The following is a 24,894-nucleotide window of genomic DNA, read 5'->3' as shown; positions in this document are numbered from 1 at the left end:
CCTGGGCCCTCGGCCAGTGCCTGAGTTTCCAAATGGTCAGTCCGCCCCTGATGATGTTAGATGTGCTCCTGCCAGGAAGTGAAATGGACTTTATCTGACTTTATGTAACATCTAGAGAACCTCACAGTGTGCAGTGAAATCAGAGTATCTGGAGTTCAGCTTTAATGCACGAATCCCTACCACACTGATCTATGACTTAAACACTAATGTTACAATTTTAAACTATACATTTTTCAGAAGTAATTTATGAAGTGATAATGATTCATTGTATTGTATTATGAGAAACATGCTGTATTACTTTGCATTGAAGAGCAAATACTGTATAGTTAATCTTCTTTGTTAAAGTTAAAATATACTTGACACTTAATGAATTTCAGGGGCTTGTTTTTAAGAGCAGTTTAATGTTTTCTGTAAATATTAAATGGCCCCATTCTTCTGAGAGGCCTGAAAATCGAGACTACCCAGAAAGAAAGAAAAATAAATAAAATAAATATATATATATATATATATATTTATTATAAATACAGTATAGTGCAAATGGACTGTGCACCAGATCTTAGTAAATGAAGTACAGCACTTCACTTAACAAAGAATAACCAATCACATGCAAGGAAATGAAAAAAAAAAAACGTTTGCTTGCACATGATTGGGATGATGGAATTTAGCAGTGTTTCCCCCCCATTTACTAAATTCTGGAGTAACTTTACTTGTAAAGTGCTCAGTCTATTTAAAGTGCACAAAGAATATGAAAAAAGTTGGTGCTTTGTAAAAAAAAAAGGTCAGCTGCTGGCACTGAAAGGTAAATATGCCTAAACCTCATCATAAAATTAAATGTGGAAAAAGTGCAGCGCTCAAAATATACAAACAAGTGTCATAACATAAGCATACATATACAAAGAGTTCATCCAGTGAAGATACTCTGGTAGTACTAGTTCAGATAGTGATAAATACTCTTAAGTGAAATATCAGTCTTCATCAAATTCTCCACCAAAAAGTCATCAGTGAGTCCCACACCAATCAAATGCATTCAAGCTGTACAAGTCTTTCATCAGTCCCTTAATCAGTCTGATTTATGGCAGTGGTGTCATGTATGTTACATTGTGTGCTTTACTTTACTTTTGTGAGGGTATTGGTTTTACAGATAACCTGGAAAGTCTTCAAAAAGGTTTAATACATGGGCAATACAACCCTATTAAACAATTTATTTTTAATGCCCAGCTCTGAGATACAATACACCCCCCTATCTAATCGCAGGTTCATGCTGGTGCACTGCAGTTTGGCCACAACGCAATTGTATATTTGGTTTACTCGTGGTTTTAGGTGTGCTCCAGTTAAATTCTATTAGACCATGCATTTTCTGAGAGCGCATAAAATATGCAGCATACAGTACTTTGATGCACTTTTATGAAAACACACGTCTAACAGAATTCAAGGGGAGTGCACCTAAAACCATGGTCAAACCACACATACAATCACACTGCATCCAAACCTCAGAGTGCCAGTGTGAACCAAACTCTAGATACCTATTTTGACTTTCCTTAAGTTGAGGTCACATTATCATCCAACCTCACATCCTTTCCGTTTACTTTCCTGGAATGGGGGGTGGGGGATTGAGGTGAGTAAAAGTGATTTCAGAAGGTAAGGACCTGGCAAGATTGGTTAGAGGAAGGTTGGAGGGAGATTTTTTTGCTTGGAATTATTTTTGTTATCTGACCATGACTAATGGAAAAAAAAAAGCAATGCACTTGAAAAGATATATAAACTGAGAAAGTTATTAACTAAGAAGATTAAATTCTTTCTGAGTTTCTTAAATTCAAATGAAAATGGGCCTGCTCTGCTGGGTTGATGAGCATTTCAAAATGTTGCTGTGGGATCCTTCACTTCAGTGTTCTGTGCATCAAACCAATTAGTAAAGCCCATAGGTATAATAAAATATTGCATGATGGTAAACAAACAGCCACAGGTTTCTCACAATCTGCGTGTATTATCTAGACATTACTTTAATTAATCAAAACATTGTCCTGATACAGAACCTACTTGTGTAGCTCCTTAATTCATTATTTTTAAACACTAGCTTTAATGGTAAAGACACGCTAAGTCAATCACCCAGATGTATCCTCTGGATTCCAGAACTCATTAAAATTTTCTTACATATAATTAATAGTTACAGCTGCACAAGAGCATTATTGACCCTTTGTTATTTTTAAATGCATAAATAGAAGCCAAGCAATGGTGTCTGCTAGTGAACTCTGAACATATCCTCTTACCCTGGTTAATTCTAGCATCTATGGTCATTGACAGACTGTGTTCATTCAACAAAAACCTTCATTTCATCGAAAGGTGTAAACACTTCAGCCAAAAATAATTGCAGCCAATAGACTAAACGCAAAGTTTAGATAAGTCAGTTTAATAGGTTTGAATATTTTGGCAAATTTTTTTAATGCAGCTAAAAAAGGTGAGTATGTGCTACAAGGAAGAAGGACATTAAACCAAACCTGTTGCATAGCAGAGTAATACAAAACAGCATGTCTCCCTAGTAAAGCGCAGCACAGAGTAAAACACAGTTAACCCTTTGATCGCCCCAGATGTCAACCCCTTCCTGTCCAGTGTCATTAGCAGGAAGCATTTTTATTAGCACTGATCACTGTGTTAGTGTCACTGGGGATGTCAGTGACAGTTAGTCAGTCTCCCCCCCCAGTGTCAAAATGCCCGCTGCAGTCCCGCTATAAGTCGCTGATCACCGCCATTACTAGTATAAAAAAAATTTAAATAAAAACAAATTCCAGTATATATACCGCAATTTGTAGACGTTATAACTTTCATGCAAACCAATTAATTTACACGCATTGGTGATTTATTTTTGGCAAAGATGTGTAGCAGAATACATTTTGGCCTAAATTTATGACGAAATTTGATTTTTGCAATTTTTTTACTGGATATGTTTTATAGCAAAAAGTCACAAATATTGTTTTTTTTTTTTCAAAATTGGCGCTCTTTTTTGTTTATAGCGCAAAAAATTAAAACAGCAGAGACAATCAAATATCACCGAAAGAAAGCTCCATTTGTGGGAAAAAAATGACATAAACTTAATTTGGGTGCAACGCTGCATGCCTGCGTAATTGTCAGATAAATTAACGCAGTGCCGTTTTGTAAAAAATGGCTTGGTCAGGAATGGGAGTAAATCCTCTGGAGGGCAAGTGGTTAAAGTTAAATGCAAGGTTGGAATATAAAAATTCAATGAAGTGGATTTACTAAAGGCAAAAGTAGACTGCACACTCTGCAAGTGCAGTTGCACTCATTTTCCTTACTAAATGTAAATGGGGTAAAGTTTCAAAGAATGCACAGGTGCATCCGATGCAAGGAAAATAAAAAATCATTTTGCTTGCACATGATTGGATGATGAAAATCAGCAGAACTTTACAGCATTCACTAAGCTTTGGAGAATATGACTGTAACTGCACTTGCAAAGTGCACAGTCTCTTTGTCTTTAGTAAATCCACTCCATAATGACAGATAGGGCTGTAGAATAGTTGTGGTGCATTGTGGGAAACGTATGTCCTAATTTGATCTTGTTTTATGCCTTGTTTAAAATCAACATGTAATGCCCTGGAAGCTTGCCATACATTTTTTATCTTTTACTAATATTCCAACTAATTTATGAATCACTAGAGCTACTCACATGCTGTATGGGTCAACTAGACAGCCTTAACTGCATTAGTACCGGAGATTTTCAAGTGCACTATATGATCTGTGCAATAATAATAGTGCACAGAAAGTGAACGATTTGGATCAGCGCTCTAAATAACAGCCAGGTGATCTTTTATAAACTGTACGATCTGCCCATGAATTCCTTGGTTTAATGGTTTTGCCATTTTCATTTGTTCATGGGTATAGGAAATTGCAGCTTGTTAACCAATAAAATAAATAGAAAGAAAAATATTGTATATGACAGTGTGCAGGAGATTGAGTGTCTAATTGACTGAGGTACTGCAACTCTCTGCCCAACGAAAACTGAAATATAATTATTGTGCTGTCACTTTATCTAAAAGGTGTGGAATAAGACATCTCATTTCTGTGTAAGAATGTTGGGGGTAAAACCCATTGATTATTTTATAGCCAAGAGCAGCAGCAAATAAAATGTTCATTAGGGGGTAACTTTTCAAGAACATCTATGAATTATGAATTTTTCAATGCTCAGTTATACAACACACAGGACAAGCAAAGAAAATGACCTCAAACCTCCCAACATTCTTTGTAGCTTCCTGTTTTGCCCATGTAGTCATTTGCACACCCTAAAACATACTGTTTTAAGTAGTAGAAATAAGAATTGCTTACATTTTGTACAATGTAATGAGCACTGAATGCACAAATAACTGCAACTATGATGTCACTGTCACTGAATGAGTATTACTGAAGGCTAGTAGAAGCAGCCGTTGCATTAAACTAAGGCATTATGATATGTGGTCTGTGATGAAATGGTAACTATCCATTTTTCCAGGGCTAAAGATTCTCTCTTTACCCCATGTGACAGCACTGACTGCCTGAGTGACCAATTACCAAGCACTAATACAATCACATTTTAGGAAAGAAATTGGGCCACATGCTTCCATGACCCAAATGTACTGGGTATTTCTCTATGCTCCTGGTGACCAGGATGGTGGAATAGCAAAGTAAAGGTGAATATGTGTGATGGAGGGTAGGAGAGCCCTGCAAAGCACAAGTTGGCTTTAAAGTGAACCTTTAATGGAAGCCTACAATGCAAAGAGGAGAATAGAAGGTACAACTATGTGCACCAGTCTCAAGGATAGCCAATATACTATTTACTTGAGGTAAATGCCCAGGTGCTCACCAGCAAAGAAATCTATACATATCTAAAACAAGTATAAAAGACACTCCCAAATCTTACAGAGGAAATAGATCAAAACAGCAATGTTTTTATTGTCGACATTTCAATGAAGCTCAGTCCACCTTTCTCAAGATGGTCTCTGAGTCTTAGCATACCTCTAACATGTCGCCTCACCCTCTGTATGGCCCCTGAAGAGCCCATGTGCTGATACTGCAATTTTAGAAGTTGTTTTTTGAATTGAGCTTGAACCATGCCTTTATGCAGAGAACAGGTGCATAATTGGTTTCTCAGATACCAATCAGGGCTTTCAAGGAGTTGAACAGACTGAATTGTGGGCTTTTGGGAGGTTTGACACATTATGATGCTTTCTATTGCTCATTAGTCCTACTTTTGCCTTTAGTTTAGCAATACAGTCTTGTCCTAAATCCACCAGCTATATTAGTTTGTAAGAAAAACCTAATATCATAAAACCCACTTCACATTAATAGCATTACCAACAGGTTTCCAAAACATCAGACGACAATACTTTATTACAATATTATTGCAGAGAATGCAGTTCTATCCAGCCTTAGTGAAGAAAGCAGAAAAAAGGCAATAAACCATAAGCTTAGCAAAACTCTGCAGCATATGCAAGGTGTAGACATTTAATAGCTTACCACTTAAAAGAAAGATCTAGGGACATTAAAAGTTATTAAACTGCAGCCAGAAGTAACTGAAAGCTCGGCATGAAAAAATGCTTTTTAATTCCCCTTAGCTGCACTCTACAGACAAAAGCAGACAATTCATTGCCTAGAATATTATGTTTACTCCATGTTTGCTTTTTTTTTTTGTCTTAAAAGCTTTGTACTGCAGTTATCTGAAATTTCATTGTTGTATACATAAGACAACATTGAGTCAACAGCAATAATGATTTTAATTTTAAATATTTTTATTTCCATGATGTTATATGTAGGCTTTCTTTAGCTGCCAGTCTCTTACTTCCCATACTGGTCATATTTTAGGATATTTTCACTAGAAATTCAATAGATTTGAGCATTACTTGTGATAATTGCATTGAGATTGGTTTAACAACCTAGCAGTAATTGCTAAATTGGTCATGGAAATGTTTCTCTAAATGTTTTCTCCAGTGTAAAACCATTAAGAAATGTACAGTTTAACAATGGATAACAAATGATCTCACTTCACATTGCTTAAAGGGAACAATAACTGTCTTTACATTGAGCATATTATTATTATACAGGATTTATATAGCACCAACAGTTTGTGCAGCACTTTACAAAATGAAGGTAGACATTGCAGTTAAAATACAATTTGGTACAAGAGGACAAGAGGGCCCTGCTCGTTAGAGCTTACAATCTAGCATTTCTGTAAATTTACATACACACATTTTCACGTATCACTCGTTATTAAAGTGCAATTATGATTATTACAAGAACATTAAAGCTGAACTGTGGAAAAAAGGACCTTTGCAGTAGAACTCCCCTAGCATTTCAAATAGTAAAATCTTTGTGTTATCTAGGACAGAAAAACCAACTATACTTACCTTGTTCTTCAGTTTACTGGCAACTGGCACTCTTTTCTCTCTCTTATCCTCCAGATTGTAGGTGAGGTCTCAGTGTCCTCATTTACAATACAGGATTACTAGATCTGCATTTTATGTGATGACTTCAAAGTGCCTGCAAACGATGGCGAAAAAACTTTTTCAGGGGAATGGTATTGCACCTGGAATGCCATAAGTATATTTGCTCTTTTTCCCCCCTAGACAAAATGAGCATTTAAACTTGCAGTGCTTGGGAAGCCCCACTGCAAACTTATTTTATTTTTCCCCAGGGTTTAGCTGTAATAGACCAGGTTCAGAAGTAGGGGCTGATTAATCTTTAGATTGGATCTTTTGTGGACATAATCTTAGAATAATTAGTCAGAATATAATAGAAATTGTTTTTCTACCTGATTAATAAAGTTGTGGATATTATGTGGGTGGAATGAAAAAGATGATTATATGATTACAGCTTCTGTTCTTGTATACCGTACAAGAGTGCAGAAATGCATTGGACTGTATGATCGTTTCTCTTGCTGAACCCACAGTTCCTCTTGAGTTTCTGGCCATACTACGCATAAAACTCTCATTACAGACCATGTGGACTCTGTTTACTATGGCTGTAACACATTTAGCCATAGTAAACAATACTATATAGTTTACATTATAACTGAATCTATGAAAATTGTTCATCTTGAATCTGAGTCTTTTACTGATAGGGTAGCCTAAAAGTAAATCTGCCATGATAGCAATAAAGCGGTTGCCACTGCTGATCGCCTGCCTAAAATGCTAATTGACTGACTGTTATGCTGAGCCTATACCACTGCTTTCTTAATTACTGGCCTAGAAAAAGGATGCTAGTGCTGAACATTAGGATTCCTTAGCTACATACAGTACATACAGTACTAGATTTGGATAGTGATTTGTAATAACACTAGGCATGCTTGGCCAAGTATGATTGTCTGTGATATGCACTCTCTTGCTGGTTTGCTGTCATGGTGTGCCAATCCCAAGTGTGCTTCCTATGTTCACATTCTGCTGCACCTGAGCATGCTTCCTTCATCTGTACCCTTTCTACCCGTGTGGGCACAAATGTATCTAATCTGCTCCAGTACTTGAGTTTCATTTCCAGGCATGGATAGCAGTTACAAACATGCTTATTGTACTGGATCACAATTGAACCATGCCCCAGACCACTTCTTTTAAGCAGACCACACTACACTGAAACATGTTTGAGCATATTACAGAGCCATCACAGTAATCAAACAAACTGGACTTTGGGGGTCAAACATGCTCATGCAATGTGCATACGCCCTAGTGTGAGTACATTCTTAAAATATTGATGCAAGAAGGTCGGCAGTACAGTCAGTCAACTCATTTTAAGGAGAGTTCAGCAGTGGAAGCCTCCATGTTTATCTCATGAAATGTTCCTTTAAAGGGAGTCTGTTACATGACTCAATACCTATCACGAAAGCCTTTGACAATTGGTGCCTTTCAAAAGCTCTCAGTGCACATGCTTACTTTGCCTGTCCAAGAAGTAGGTGTAATATGTAAGGCAAGCAATAGATGAATCGATCTTCTTTCTTTCCACCACAGGTGGAAAGAAAGAACATCACTCAATTTCCCCATCAACACAGTCAGTCTTGATGGTTGAATGCTTCCCATGGAGCTATTATGTTCTTCTGGCAAGGGGAGCCTTCCCAGCTGGCAGAACAAAATAGTTACTGCTAGTGGCTATAGCCACCGGCAGTAATCACATGCTAAAAATCTGACAGGCAGGTTGTACCCAAGTCGATCCATCGATCAACTTGGGTACAATCAGCCTACTCATAGATGGATCAAATCTGGGCCAGTTCTTGCTGTCAAGACTAAACCCATCTATGGCTGACTAAAGACCCAATATTGCTATCAGATTAGTGACAAGTTATGTTTGGTGATTTCCATTGTCTACCTAAGATAATTACTAAACATAATTCAAGTGAACCATTCGCTGCCATTTTGTCTTCAGATGTCTAAACCGTTTATCACAGTTCATCAGTGACCCCCTCCATCCCCACCCATTTATTTTATTTAGCACATACGGCTGGATTATGAGAGAGAGATGAAAAGAAACACAAGTAGCTTTTTGCTCTCTCACATGAAATCCCCCCGAGAGTGCAGGATTTTGTCCACTATTACACAGCTCATTATAGCTCTACTTGCAATTCAAAGGAATTTTCTTCCTTGCGATGTGAAATTAACAAGTAGACAAGCATCTGTGATCTAACTAGCTCTAAGAAAGCAGCAAGGATGAAATTAGACCAGCTCATTACTGACAAGGAGGTAAGGAAAGTGATCAAACGACTTTTAAGCAATAAAGCATCAGCCCCAGATGGCTTTAAAAATCTTTATTAAAAAGAACTCTGCACGATTCCTATAGCTACAAGCTTTCACTGAGTTGTGACATTCCAATTGGAAGCTTTATTTTACTGCAGGCATCTCTGTTGGGAAAATGCTCATGTAGTTCAGTAAAGGATGCAAACAGAGCTTAAAGCTGAACTCTAGGCAGATGTAAAAGACTCGTATTAATGCAGCTCTGTGATCATTAATACATCAATAAATGTGTTTTCTTAAGTGCAAGCAGTGTGAGTACCTGTATTTGACCAGGCATGAACCCCTTACAGTCTCTTTATGGCAAACCTGGAGTGTGAGAGAAAGAAGCAGAACAGGTAGTGAATCAGTTTATGTTACGATAAGAAGCTTGCTGGTAGAAGTAGAAAGCAGAGTGAGAGAGAGATGATCTCATCACTGTGCTTCCTCTTCTTTTACTGTCCAGTCACAGGCTGTGGTGGGACAAGGATGACTTGGACCCAGAGGAAATGTTTTGAATAATGCCATCAGATCAAAGAAATTATGTGGCAGATAAAAAGTACTGTGCAAGGAAATTTCAGATTGTGGGTAAAAAATGCACCCAAAACTGGTTTTAATGGGTTGTTCATTTTGATTTTCTTATTGTTGGTTGGGGTTCTGCTTTAACCCTTTCCCTGATGGATTTTTTTTTTCCATTTTGTGGAGGCCCCGTAGAATTAAAAAAATGGTAGTTACATAATTTGCATAACTATTTATTAAATCTATATTTCCAGTAAAAAAAAGAGCATACAGGTGGCGCAAACACTAAGTGCATTATCCAAGGTTTATTTAAAAGTCAAAAAGACAAAAACATAGTTACAGACATGGCATGTTTTTAAAGCTTAGTATGAGAATTGAGATGGCCACAGCAGTGGGCAGGGTGTTCCGACTATCAGTGTGGTCCGCTAACTGACGCGTTTTGGGGACGAGTCCCTTTCCTCAGAGCTGGTCTATATTTCCAGTAAAATATAAAGGCATTCTGATGCACACAAGAACAATATAATCTCAAAATAAAGAGGTTGTGTTCAGTAAATTGTAAAGTGTTCAGTAGATACCAAATACGTCAGAGCAGGACCCTCAATCCCCTCATGTTTTGCTTTGTATTGGTATTGTTCTGTCACATGTTCTGTCCCCCTTTGTATTGTACAGCGCTGAGCAAACTATTGGCGCTTTATAAATACTGAATAATAATAATAATAATAAGTCTTGGGGGTAAAAAACTACAGAGCCAAAAGTTATAATTAGGCAATGCTTTAAATGCCCTTACAGCTCATCAATTTAACGTCAACTGTAAAGAAGGGACATAGGATTATGTCTATCGTATGGTTATACCCAGGGTATGTTGCATCATCCTGTACACACACATGCACATTTTATACCCACATTTGGATTTGTATGTGTGCACAGGTCAGTGGGGTGAATTTACATGTTTTAATTATTTGTATTAATTGTATTATATTTTAATTTTGTTAACACTGTTTTAACTTTTTTTTTCATTTTGTTGCTACCACAAGGGGTTTAAGAATCACCCTATGTAATTTCATTGGACAGGTTATAGGTACTCTTTATGAAGACATCAGAGGTCAATTAGACCCCCTAATGTCTCCTTTGCCCTTTGCAGCTGAGATTTTGAGCTGGGAGCTTCCAGGTTCACATTCAGCTTAGGACATTGGAGATGTGTGATGCAGGGGAGTGTGGAAACCATACTGGAGGTGGTTCAGCAAGATAAATATGATATGACCCTACAGTCAGCCAGATCACTTTTTTAAAAAAAGCCCTAAATGAAAACAAGCTTATAGCTGCTGCTGTAGACATGGGCTTGTTTTAACATTTTCAAAACTATACAATGATATTTCATTGTAAGTAGATACCGGAGAAATTCATTGCTTAAAAATTCCTTATGCATTTCATAAAGTTTTTTGATGAGATTTCTGCATTAGTATACCTATGTCTGCACGTTGAACATGGCAATTATGAATCCCCATTGGAATTTTGATTTATTGTATATAATGAAGAATGCAAAAGAAGAGCAGTAACTCCCAGGGACACCCTCTCACCATGGTGGGTGTGGGAAGTGGTTTAAAGAGCCAGGAACTATGGTAGGAAGATTACTTCTCTGGAGTGCCCTGTAGAAGAGAGTGGGGGATTTAAACCACCGCTCTCTACCTAATATGTGAAATAAAACTTTTTGGTGGAGGGATCTTTTAATTCCTTAAAGTGTAACTAAACTCACAACAGTTCCCAAATCAGTCTGTATATGCAGTAAAGCATGCTTGTTATACTCACTGTGGAACCTAAGGGGTTAATCCTCTGCGTTATGTAAAAAGGCCATTTGGTCCTGACTTCTATGATCCTCCCCTTCTTTCATTGTTCCCTCTTATCTCCTGATAAGACATATCATGTTAAATCACTCTGCACATGCTCAGTTTGGTGAATATTGCTAGAGAGTTTTTTTTTTTCTTGGGAGAGTGCATGTGATCAGCACAGGGTCAATCAGCGCTATCCAGACAGAGGTCAGGGGTTCTACATCCTCCTAGAGCAGAGTTAAAACTCCTCCTACAAGCTTTAACATGTGTTCTGCTGGAGACTGATAGAAGTCACAAGACTGCTGTATACTTCTGATGAGAAAAGGTATTTAGCAGTTTATAAAAAAAATTAAAACACAAAAGGGTGCACTCTCCTCGTGCATTACCGTAGTTGCAAATTAATTTATTAAAAACGTGACAAATGGATACTCACAAAACGAATTAAAAAAATTAACATGAAGCCAAATGGGTCAATGTCACACAACTGGAGTCCTGTGATGATGTTGCCCAGTGGGAAAAACTGACTTGTTTCGGGAGTTGAACTCCCTTTTTCAAAGCTAAGATGATAGAGAATGCCCATGCCACATATATAGGGAGAATAAATGATTGAAATCATCACCACACCCCCTCCATGGAAAATAGCCCCACTGCTGGGACCTAAAGCTATTTGCTGCATGTGTCACTTCCATGAATTAAATGAATGGAAATAAATGATGCTTGTACAAAGATGTGTGCAAACAATGAATTGTATGCCGCAAGCAAAAATTATATGAAGGGCTTACTGTATGTGGTATGATGTTCTTTTACTGGAGGAGAGGTGGAGATGACTGTGCAGCCTCATAGAATCCGGAGCGTGTGGAGACATGTGAAGTATGGAGCGCATGCCGTGATGGCACCTGCTGTTGCTCCGGAAACTGCACATGCACACCACTGGGAATAGTACAGGGCGCACACACCATCTCAAAAGCACCCAGAGGGAGGTGTACAGGAAGTGCATCATCTGTAGGGCGGAAGTGCACTGAGAAAATGGGCAAAGGAAGCATGAGACAGCTTCCAAATGGAAGGAAGGGAATTTTAAAGGGCCAGAGACAAATAAATAGTGATAATACTGAAAATGTATTCTATACAGATAGGATGTGAAAGGGATATTAAAATAAACAAATACAATTTATACATACACACATATATATATATATATATATATATATATATATATATAGATATATACACACAGTAAATGGTGATGGTGGATGGGGTGAAGAAGTTCCAAACATGTGCGGCATGGGCTGACCACATGGGAATATATCTGTAATATGTGTAATTAAAACAGAGAAAGGGGATTTCGGAAGCACAACAACAATGCTGGATAACAAATATGTAACTAAGTGTAAACAACAGGTGCATATATAAATAGTAATATTTCAAACCCGTTAGATAAAAATTTATATAAAAATAAAATTGAATAAAAATGAAATAAAATTATATTAAAAAGTCATACACTTATAATGACTAAATGAGGAATGCAGAGAATGCTAAGGGAAACTGGATGAAATTAAAATTAATTTTATCAAACCAAAATGGGCTGGACAAAAATGTAATGCGAATCCGCACCCAAAACGATGTCCGTGTGTGGAGACCAACTGATAGGACACCTCCCAGATGGTCAATGGGGTAAAAAACCATCTGAGCTCATATGAAAACCATATATATACACATGGTGCCCAATGTTGCCATATTGTGCTCATGCAAACGATGGGGACCTGGCACCAAGAAATATGACAGTGTGACAAGGTGCTACACCAGATCTCCAGTATAAAGACCTGCAAAAAGAACTATGAAGACCAATATCAGTGGCTGTGAATAGAGCCACCTCCAGAGGATGTACCAATCAAAGAAGTGTCTGGATATCTAATGTGTCATTGAGGCCCTTAGGAACCAGTGAATCAAGCTGATGTCCTAGATTGTAAGCTTGAAAGAGCAGAGCCCTTGATCCCCCTCATGTTTTGCATTGTATTGTTGTTGTTATGTCCCCCTTTGTAATGTACAGCGCATTTGGATTTAGCAGTTTATATTTACTAAAAAAATGGCACTTCTATAATCTGTGTACTGTGGGAGATCAGATATAGTGAATGCAGGGTCCTGGGTTTATTAACACTTTAAGAGTGATTTATTTTAACTTATTTAGTTGTGTGCATATGTAATTTAGCAACATTACTGACAGCCATAAGTTACAGAAATCACAGCTAATCAGTGTCTAGCTCTAGTAATAGGATAGAAAATGCAAGCTATTAGCTGATTATCTTGTGTGGACAACAATTCCAGTTTGCATTCTTAAGGTATACCAGATGCTGACCAGTATAATGGCTCAATACACGATAGCACTTAGCAAGCATTTGCACCACTTCATGTAGTATTGTGCTGAATTGAGTGTGGGGTGCAGTGTCAATCTAGGTTGACGCCTCAGCCCTCAATCCTCTAAATGGTTCCTCCAATCGACTTTTTTACATAAGAGAATGCTAAAGCAATAAGAGGCCCAGCCACAAAAGAGACAGGTGTGCAGTAGCATTTGGCATTAATGTGTGTGCTGTCCAACTCCATTTACATATCATTCCCTTTGTGTGTTCATTACATTAAAGTCTGTAAAAGGTGCGTATCCCTTCTCAATGCAAAGCTACTAAAATTATTGAGAGAAAAACATTTTTCAAATAGCAGCTATGTGTCATTATGTTCTCAGAGGAGTTCTTTTACAGCTAAATGCCACGTCTCAAAGTAGTGTTTATTGTCTAGCAGTTGTGTAGTTAGCTGATCTTGATTCTGTTCATGTGTAGCTTTACAATGTAATAACAGACCTGGTTTAGCCTTATGCCCTGAAATCAAATTTCTTTTTGAAATTACAATCATTTGACTTTCATTTGAATCTCTTATTTAACTTATAACAGTTTAAGCATCACTCTACTTTGTTTTAAAATATTTTGCTTGTTAAACTTCATCCTACTTTAACTTTTAATTTTTGATCCTAAAATGAAACCTTGCCTTTAAAAAAGTATATTCAAAGAACAGATTATTGCTATTGTTATCATTTTCCTTTACAGCACATTCATAATTCTGAGGACCTTATGTATAATATTCAGTAAAGATACAGTACATACAATGCTAATAATACAAAGGTGTGATTATCACAGATTAATATTTTAGCAGTTTCATTTGTAAGGTACAGGGAGAAGCAAGAGATATTTTTCAATGAAATGATATATAATTTAATAGAGCGTTGATGTGGGGGTGAAGAATAGTGCAGAATCAAAAGTAACCACAGACAGTAAGCAAGTTATGACTCGTGAGAGAAGGAGAAAATGATTTTGAGAGCATGATTTTGCTTTCAGGAGATGCAATTTCTTGTGTGTCTCGTGATTGTTCATTAGTTTTATCCCTTCTATTATTAAAGGATTTTATAAATAATCACTCACATGGTTACTGTTTAGCTAATGCCTGATATGAAGAGGAGTCTTTGTGGACTGATTTCAATATTATTGGATGAAGCCAAGGACTGATGGTTAATTCTGATAGATCATTGGGCAGGATGACTCAGAGTTTGATTCTGTTTCTTCTAGAAGGTTCTGAACTATATATAATATATAAGGTCAAAGGGGAACAGAGAGTAGCTTCCCAGTGGTTTGGGGATGGATATTCATCTGAACATTGTATTATGATGAAGAGATCATTATTATTAATATTATACAGGATTTATATAGTGCCAACAGTTTGCTCAGCCCTTTACAATATAACGGGAGACAATACAGCAACAATACAGTTCAATAAAAGAGGGCTAGGAGGGCCCTGCTCCTTGGAGCTTACAATCTAAGAGGGAGGGGCTAGTGGTACAAAGTGGAAGTAACTGTGGGGGATTGACTGGTAGGAGGAGTAGAATATTCCATTATTAGCTGAAGGCAGGATAGGCTTCCCTGAAGAGATAGGTTTTCAGAGATTGCCTAAAAGTGAGCAGACTAGGCGATAGTCTGATAAATTGGGGTAGAGAGTCCCAGAGGATGGGAGAAGCTCCAGAGAAGTTCTGGAGACGAGCATGGGAGGAGGAGACAAGGGAGCTAGAGAGAAGGAGGTTGTACGAGGTGCGGAGAGTACGGTGTGGGTGATATTTGGAGACAAGATCGTTGATGTAATTTGGGGCAGAGTTATAAATGGCTTTATACGTTATTGTTAATGTTTTGAATTTTATCCGTTGGTCAATGGGAAGCCAGTGGAGAGATTGGCAGAGAGGGGTGGCAGATACGGAACAATTAGTAAGGTGGATGAGTCTGGCAGCAGCATTCATGAGGGGATAGCCTGCGATGAGGTAGGCCAGTGAGGAGGGAGTTACAATAGTCAAGGCGAGAGATAACAAGGGAGTGAATAAGTTGCTTATTGTGATCATTGTGTTCTTTGCTATGAGAAAGCATCTGGTCTTTGAATATTATGGGGTGTAATTACTATTAGTTTGGTTTCAGAAGAATTCTTCCTTAAGGTAGATGAATAATGAATTATGAAAGAAAAAAGAGTAAGCAGCATTTAAACATCTGAATGTTATTGACATGCAGGTAATAATTGAATGTGAATGTGCTGATTTATTTTTCCACGCTTGCCATGACTCATTGACAAAGTAAAGACCACTTTATATTTCAAACTGTAAGAAGTAACAACCACATTAAAGAACAAAAATTATGGAAAGGCAGATGCAAAGCAAATGAATAACATAAAGTTTATATATGTTTTTGTGTGTAGGGTGGGAATTTGGTGTTAAGCCATATAAAAAGCAGCGAACAGAAGAAATTATATTCACAGGTAACTTTTTTTCGTATGGGTTTGGCATTGATTCTTGTATATATTGGTTATAGCCCTTTCATTTGATTTCAAAGAACAGGCACCATAAATAAATAAATAAATAAATAAAAACAATAAAGGTGAAGCAAAGGACAATGAATAGGAAATTGGACATATTTTATGGGGTGTGATAAGGACATGGTTGAAATCAGATGATAACACATCAAATAACATAAATAAGTTAAAAGTCTAAAAATTAGTTGGAAATGAGCACTGGGCATAATGAGAGAACAAGGTGTGATAAGATAGAATCTGGAGAGCAGGTATATAGGTTGAGAAAGACAAGTCTTTTGCTTTGATATGGGGGTGAAGGATAGTGCAGAATTAAAAGTAACAGCAAGTCTGGTGTGACTAGTAAGATATTTTTTTTATTTTATGTGGATGCCATCTTGTGTTTTTGTCTAAAGAGGAATCTGTGTCATCTGATGTATATTTTAGATTATTAGGATCATTAGATAATTGTGATGACTCCTTAGAATGGATGACTTTGATTTTTTTTCTAAGTGCTTCTTCTAAAATTTGCTGAACCATATCTAAAATGTTAGGTTATAGGGGTGTTACATTTTTACCTGAATGCCGCTTTATAGTTCCTTTTATTAAGTGATAAATGTGTTTTTTGCAGAGAGTTTATTCTATGATTGTTTTACAGGGTGGAATTACTATCACTTAGTAGAATCTGAGTGCCACTGGTCAATTTTTTTCTAACATGGAAGGTCAGTGGAAGAAAAGATTGCTTTGTGTTTCCAACTTCTAGCTGTGGAGTAACAAATAGAAGCAAAGAAAAAAACTCAGATGGAAAGATGGAACAGTAATAACACTAAGATCTGGCCTTTCAGGTCCAAAGAGTACAGAAAGTAAATGAGAATATGGTGAAACCAAATCAAAAGCAGCAAACAGATCGCTTTGCATTGATCCTTTGATACTTTAGTGACCTGAGATGCACACAACAGATATATAAGGGTCAGGCAAAGAAAAAGTCATGAGAAATATATACACATTTATATACACATTTAGACAGCTGTGATTAGGGCATTGAATGAAAACAAAAGTCAAACCAATAGTTAGCAAACATGGTGTGAATGAATGGAACCTGGACGGCAGGTACAGTGAAGGAAATAAGTTTTTGATCCCCGGCTGATTTTGAATGTTTGCCCACTCACAAAGAAATGATCATTCTAAAAATCAAATGGTAGGTGTATTGTAACACTGAGAGACAGAATAGCAACCAAAAATTCAAAAGAAATGCATGTCTAACAAATTATGCACTGATTTGCATGATCATGAGGGAAATAAGTATTTGATCCCCTATCATTCAACAGGATTTCTGGCTACCAGGTGTCTTTCATACAGGTAACAAGCTGAGATTAGAAGCAGTCTCTTAAAGGGCTAATCTCATTTTGTTACCTGTATAAAAGACACCTGTCCACAGGAGCAATCAAACAGATTCCATACACTCCATCATGGCAAAGACCAAAGAGCTGTCCAAGGATGTCAGGGACAAGATTGTAGGCCTAAACAAAGCAGGACTGGGCTACCAAACTATCGCCAAGCAGCTTGGTGAGAAGGTGACAACAGTTGGTGCAATCATTCGCAAATGGAAGAAACACAAAACAACTGTCAGTCTCCCTAGGTGCACCATGCAAGATCTCACCTCATGGAGTGTCAATGATCATGAGAACAGTGAGGAATCAACCCAGAACTACACGTGAGGATCTTGTCAATGATTTCCAGGCAGCTGGGACCACAACAAACAATTGGCAACGTACTACGCCGACAAGGACTGAAATCCTGCAGTGCCTGCAAGGTCCCTCTGCTCAAAAAAGCACATGCCCAGGCCCGTCTGAAGTTTGCCGCTGAACATCTGAATGATACAAAGGAGGACTGGTTGAAAGTGTTGTGGTCAGATGAGACCAGAATCGAGCTCTTTGGCATCAACTCGCCGTGTTTGGAGGAGGAGGAATGCTGCCTATGACCCCAAGAACACTATCCCATCTGTTAAACATTCTGCTTTGGGGGTGTTTTTCTGCTAAGGGGCCAGGACAACTGCACCGCATCAAAGGGATGATGCACGGGGCAATGTGCCATCAAATCTTGGGTGAGAACATTCTTCCCTTAGCCAGGGCTTTGAAAAAGGCTTGTGGATGGGTGTTCCAGCATGACAATGACCCAAAACACATGGCCAAGGCAACAGAGGAGTGGCTCAAGAAGAAGCACATTAAGGTCCTGGAGTGGCCTAGCCAGTCTCCAGACCTTAATCCGATTCAAAATCTGTGGAGGGAGCTGAAAGTTCAAGTTGCCAAACGTCAGCCACCAAACCTTAATGACTTGGAGAGGATCTGCCAAGAGGAGTGGGCCAAAATCCCTCCTGAGATGTGTGCAAACCTGGTGGCCAACTACAGGAAACGTCTGACCTCTGTGATTGCCAAGGGATTTGCCACCAAATACTGTCATGTTTTGTGAAGGGGATCAAATACTTATTTCCCTCATGAACATGCAAATCAGTGCATAATTTGTCAGACATGCATTTCTTTTGAATTTTTTGTTGCTATTCTGTCTCAGTGTTACAATACACCTACCATTCGATTTTTAGACTGATCATTTCTTTGTGAGTGGGCAAACATTCAAAATCAGCCGGGGATCAAATACTTATTTCCTTCAGTGTATGTAGGTAAAAAAACGCAAGTGTTCTTCATTTTCACCCCCAATAATCTGTATAGAGGCATCTAGAGGGATTACTCAGGTTCAGGATAATTATGGTGGTAAATCAACGAACTGGCTTGTAGTTTGAATTTAATATCTGTACATTTGTATTTAGAGTTTGCAACACTCAGAATTCTCCATATTTTTAAACCAGTTTCCAGTTTCCACTTTGTGTCAAGAGTATCAAAGCTTGAGGCCCTCATTTTTTATACTCTTCATTTTATTCATCCTGTTCCTCAAGAAAATGAAAGGACAGTCATAATCTAGTCCTTAGAAAATGACTGTAGATCTAGCTTTTATGTGCCTCTAGTATTTCTAATTTGTCCTGCTTTTAAATTGATATATGTTTACTCATTTTTCAGTTTGTATGTAAGGTATTTAGAAACACAGCACATGCATTTTAAAGTATGGTTAAAAATATCTGCTGCATGTATGTCTCTTCACTTCTGTTGCAGTCAACAATAGGATATATTTATTCATTCCTTAAAAGAGCTATGATATGATGGTCATTCAGAGGACCAACATAAATAAAAACAATTCACTTGTTTTGCACTGTAAACATTGAACTATGGTTTGACATTAGCTACCAACAAAACATGTTTATTTTAGGAGAACTATCACTTTTTGCTCAGCTGTATTGAATTATAGAGCAGGCTTTGTAAAAAGATTGCTTTTACAGTTTTACTAGAGGCTGTAAAATGTGTGGGTGTTGCTCAACTTGCATAAAATTGGTACCAGCTCTTTACAAATACTGTAAGGCTAAGTAAAAAATCACAGAAGTCTTGCAGAAGAGAGACTTGCCTCTCATGTTCATTATTTCAAGTACAGCTTGCTCAACTTGATGTGGCATTTATGTAAGATATATTAACTTCAAAGCAAAAAGGTATCAATGCAGTTAAAAGGGCATTGATAACTGTTTCTGTTTGCAAAGCAGTATATATACAGTGTATAGTATATTATATATTCTGTGTGTATGCTAGTAGAGGCAAGGCACTGAACACACATAGGGATATTGGCCTGGGTGCAATCCATTAAAAAAGAATGTATATTATGAAGCAGGCAGCAAGTGCACTCATCGGGGCTTACAACAGGAGGAATTTTCCAAAATCTTGAGAAAGGTGGGCTGCGCCCCACTGTAACGTGCATATTTATTAAACTACAGGGTGTCCCTAAAGTCTGGACACATAGTAAATATCACTAACTATATATGTTTTCTTAATATGCATTTTGTCTATGTGACTTTAGCGACATCCTGTATGTTGAAAAATTTCCCGTGTTGTAAGTCCCGCTGAGTGCAGTTGCTGCCTGCTTCATAATATCTATCTATCTATCTACTATTTGCATTTGCCTCCTTGCATGTTAATGCCTTAATTGTTTCAATTTCATCTGTTCTCATCTCAGGAGCCTCCATGATTATTTTCTTTCTACTTCCAAGAAAGATGCTTTTTCCCACCCATTTCACCTCCCATGCCTCATAATTGGCCTGCCAGACCATCCATCACATTTTACTTAAAAGGTCCAAATCTCTTAAAGCTTAAAGGTTATGAATAATCCCAAGTGGGGGGTGAAACATGTCACAGTAAGGAGGTGGGAGGTGTGTCTCTAACATTGCTGACATAATTAATTTCATTTGTACACAGGGGATCAGTAGTTTGTTCCATTTTTGCATTGCTGGCTTTTAGCTGGTAAAGGTAAAAGGCTACATAAACTTTAGTTTATAGGTACAAACATCAAACAGAGGTCATGGAAGAAGTATCTTTGTCACTGCAGACAGAATATATTTTTTTGGACACAAAGTATCACCAGTGTGCAATCGTATAGTGTAGGAAAGTGATGGAACCAGGAGATTGCCCCCATCTACAGCTAGAGGGAGAGAGGCACAGGATCTCAAAGCAAAGTTTCAAGGATTTGTGAGATGCTAAAATGCTGCGTGAGATCTTGTATTTTAGAAAGCATACTTTCGGAGTTTTTATCTTTTACAGTGTATCATATGCATGGAGTAGTAGAAAACTGCTGTGGAGATTAATAATTTCAAACTTGTCTATATGTGTCTCTTGAGAAGTAGAAGCATAGAGAAGACATATTGTTTATTCATACTGTTGAAGCTTTTTTTTCTGATATGACTCTGCTTCTGTTCTATGCTGTTATTTTGAGACAAACGGAGCCTACTGGAGTTCTTCTTTAGAAAGTCCCTGAATTCTATGCTATTCCTTAAAGCCTGCGCACTGCACTCTTTTTGTGATGTGTTGAACCCTGGGTGGCTGCTATAAGGGTGTAATTTGCAGCTATTTATCAAATCATTGTGGTGAGTTCTAGTAGCATGAAATTGCTATGTATGAATAGAACAAGAGAAGTGATGCTGGGCAAAAACCATAAATCATCCAATGCCACACTAGTTAAAGCATGAGCATAGCTTTTTTTTAAACTATATCGCAATTGAAAATTCTTTGATTCTTTCATTTAGATTTATTTTAGGAGGTTTCCTGTGAAAGTAAAATTATATTGTACAGCATGACCGACAATAAATTAATTGAATACTAATGTGAAACATTAACCCCAAAGAATGAGATATTTGTAATATTGTATGATAGTAGGTCTTAGTCATACAAGCAAATTTACTAAAGCAGTGCAAAGAGAAACGTTTCTTGAAATATTTGACATTGTACTGGAATCTGGTTACAATGGGTGAAGTTTTACATTTTCACTGCCTTACAGAAGGAGTCTGGTACTGTTACACACAAAGTAATACATTTCCCTTTAATCAAGCATTGAGCAGAATATGGAATCTCCGCTGCTGTCCTGCTTTGCGTATATGTACATACTTAGGTATATGTATATGCTAGTTGTGGTGGAAAGGCTAGAGTGGCAGAAAAGAGCTTTGTGTTCATTTTGATATGCTGAACTTCCTATTTATGGTATGTGTGGTCACATAAAGCCACCCAAAGACATTAGACAGAGGCCAGTCTTGCTAGAACAAGGACATTTTCATATTGTGAATATGGAGTGAGGAGGGGCAACACTGCTGACATCCTCAAAGAAAAACAATAGTAACTAACTATGAATATATAACCCCAATTATTGGCTTTCCCCTTGATTAGCCTTGCTAGGATAGATACGATGGAGGTTCAGAGTACAGTTTTTTGTTTTTTTTTGTTCAACCAGTGGGTTGAATGAAAAAAAAACTGACTCGATTTCACCATTAACACAATTGATGTGGATAGGGAAATCCTCAAATATGTCTTTATGTTCTGAAAGTTGGGAGACTTCCCTGCCATCAGAATACATTGATCAGTGCTGCAGGCTAAAACCTTCAGCACTGATCAAGTAGCAATTTTCCAACAGGATGGTTGAACGGAAGTTGATCTGTACTTTGACTTCTGTCCAACTGCAGTGCACATATGTGGGTCAAACTTCGTCTGGTCCCTGTTGAACTGGCCTTATATGGATCTATCTATGCCAGTTAACGGTGCCTATACCTTCAGACATGTGACTAGCACTGAAGAAAAATTGCAGCACCATTTTCTCTAGAAAAGTAAGGTATGTCAGCCAATTGTATTCTTTTTTTTTAATCTCAACAAGACTTGTAACATTTGAGTTGAAGGTCATCTTACCAGTTTTCCATTTAATGAAGACTTAGATTAAAACATTTTAATAGAACAATATTGTGATTGCTTCTTTCAAACTAATAGACAATGAAGAACAAACATCTTAAAATAATGCTATATATCTTTATTATCTATACATCTTGAACCAAGATGGTCAGATTTCTCACTGATTAACTTTGTAAGTAATATATCTACCCTTTCCAAAGTCACCTTCACTTAAAGATGTACTCCAGGAAAGAATCAAACTGCCAGGATTTTGAAGCAGTTTGACCAATATTAAAATAAAATAAAATGGGTGAATGAGCAGAAACAATCACTGAACATTGGATGGTTGTATTAAATAGCATAATTACTGTATATTGAATATGTTTTAAAGAAGAGAAAAATCTGAATTCAAATTTAACGAAGGCTGTCTGTTTCTAAGGGCCTCAAAGTTACAAACAGTTAATTTTACCACTTTCAATTTCTGACAGTGGCTGAGACTTCAGGAGAACATCTGTGCTCTAATTAGGCACTGTAAATGATTGAATAGCCTCCTTCTATGAGCAAGAATTCTCATACAAGAATGTAAGTCTTAGCAAGTAATATGCCCAGTTAAAACAGTGTTTGTGAGAATCAGATGAAGACTGGGCCAAAATGAGTGTCCTAGTAGTTATTATTAATCACTTCCAAAAAGGGCTCTATATTTTACTTGGTTAGATTAAGCTGGTCATACACAGCCTGCAGGGTCACAAAAAAACAGATCCTTCTCTCCACACAAATTACATGAATGGACAAATCCCCCCTGCTGGGCTATAGTATATTGACAGTTGGGAGTGCTGGCTCTCAGAATACTCAAACTTTGCCTGCAGCTTATGGGCAGCAGGCAATGTTCACCCAACAATTTTTGGCCTGGCTCCTTGGACAAAAGTCAGTTGAGTAATCAACTTTTATCAAGCCATCAGGGTCACCCACTATTATAATTCATAGCAACTGGACACAATTCTAACAGTGTATGGTCACCGTTAGGTACACAGTGCAACCTACTGCTATAGTAAATGTCCACCTGGTAGTTTTTATGTCAGTATAATGCTTGATTTGATGTGGGAGGTAAAAGAACAACATGTCTTGAGGGAACTAGTACATTAACTAGAAATATGACCTTATACATACAGTACAGATTAATAAATGCATTATTGTAATAGAGGGAATCTTTATAGTTTGCATTTCAGTAGTAATAAAAAAGCAGTAAATCCCTGTAACTAGGTTTAGTATACTGCAAAAATAATCTGTGAAAGTTAATGGATGAAAGCTGTGATGGGTTACTGCACCCCTTCCCACCCAACCACCCCTAGGCCCTTTAGGAGTTCTAAAAGCCGGGAGGCGGGCAGTTGGGTCATGTGATCGCTGTGATTTGCTGTCAAAGCAGGCACATGATTGAAAAGCTCCCATTGACTAGTATGTATTGGGAGCTAACCAGTCCCCCCAACTACAGTGCTGGGAGTGTGCTGGGAGTGCACTCTCAGCCCAGTAAGTTGTATACACAGGACCGCATATATGCGTACAGCTGGTGTGAAGAGGTTAATTTCTCCTTTATTAGTTAATCCCATTAGGTGTGTAATACATGGCATGTTTATGGTTGTCAAAAAATTTAGTATTGTATTTATACTCATTAGTTACATGGGACATACTGTATGTATGTTCTACATAAGCAGATCAGTGTTTGTGTGCAAAGATTTTTGGCTTTATTTTGAAAAAAACTAGTCCTAGAAGGTTTACCAAAGCCACATTTTCCACAAATTTTGCTAGAATTTTTGTATTGTCTTAAGTAATGCAGAATGACTCTGCTAAGAAGAATTACTAAGAAGGTAGAAAACAATAACTGTCTATCATGTGTACATTTTTTACATTTTCCTAATGGAGACAATCTGCAACAAGTATTATATGTCAGGCAAATTCAATTAAAGTATAAAAAAATCAACACCTCCCCCAGAGGTAAGACAAACTGCAGAGTGATGTACCTGTTGTAGTCATGTTATGTATTCATCATCAAGAACAGCTTGCCAAGTATGCAAATGATTAGACATTGATAAATTCCTTTTGGATGTGCATTTCCTGAAATCACATTTTCTTTCTTTCTCACCTTGTTTTAGTTGGCAGGTGCAGTGGGATTTATTCATCTTGAATTTTCAGATTAGAACAACATTTTCATAAAAGAGAAGGAAATTCATTCTGTCTTCTGTTCTGCAATTAGGCTGCTTTACAGAAGCAGGGTATGAGCATTTGCTGCACACCTGCACTCATGTCCTCTCACTAAGGAGCATACCCAAGAAAATCAAGCCAAGATGTATTTGGCTCCATATAAACTGTTGAGCCAATACAATTCTAAAAGTGTCTGTGTCATATAAAAAAAAAATATTCATATAAAACTCATAAAGATTAAGTGCATTGAAATGGCATTTTCAGTATGTCCCTAGGTCCATACACAGTCAGGAAATTACTTCACTTATCATGGTCGTCTTGATATAAGCAATAACTTTATTATATTTATATGGAGTTATGTGGTTTTAGTATTTTGTGATGTATGTGTAACAATTAAATAAACCTTGTGATTTTGTAATCAGACACTTTAAAGTGATACTAAAGCCTTGTTTTTTTAAT

General features: G+C 37.4%; 1 protein-coding gene across 1 annotated transcript in view; it reads left to right on the top strand.

Moving 5' to 3' along the window:
- LOC149443669 (autism susceptibility gene 2 protein homolog) overlaps positions 1-24,894 on the top strand; it is a 782,555-nt gene that overhangs the window by 37,434 nt on the left and 720,227 nt on the right. The gene's annotated exons all lie outside the window — the stretch shown is intronic.

The sequence above is a fragment of the Staurois parvus genome, unplaced genomic scaffold (genome assembly GCF_062004578.1).
Source record: "Staurois parvus isolate SC_StPar_1 unplaced genomic scaffold, SC_StPar_1.0 ptg000839l, whole genome shotgun sequence".
Taxonomy (NCBI): domain Eukaryota; kingdom Metazoa; phylum Chordata; class Amphibia; order Anura; family Ranidae; genus Staurois; species Staurois parvus.
The sequence above is the reverse complement of the archived record's forward strand: the minus strand, read 5'-3'. Positions and strand labels throughout refer to the sequence as shown.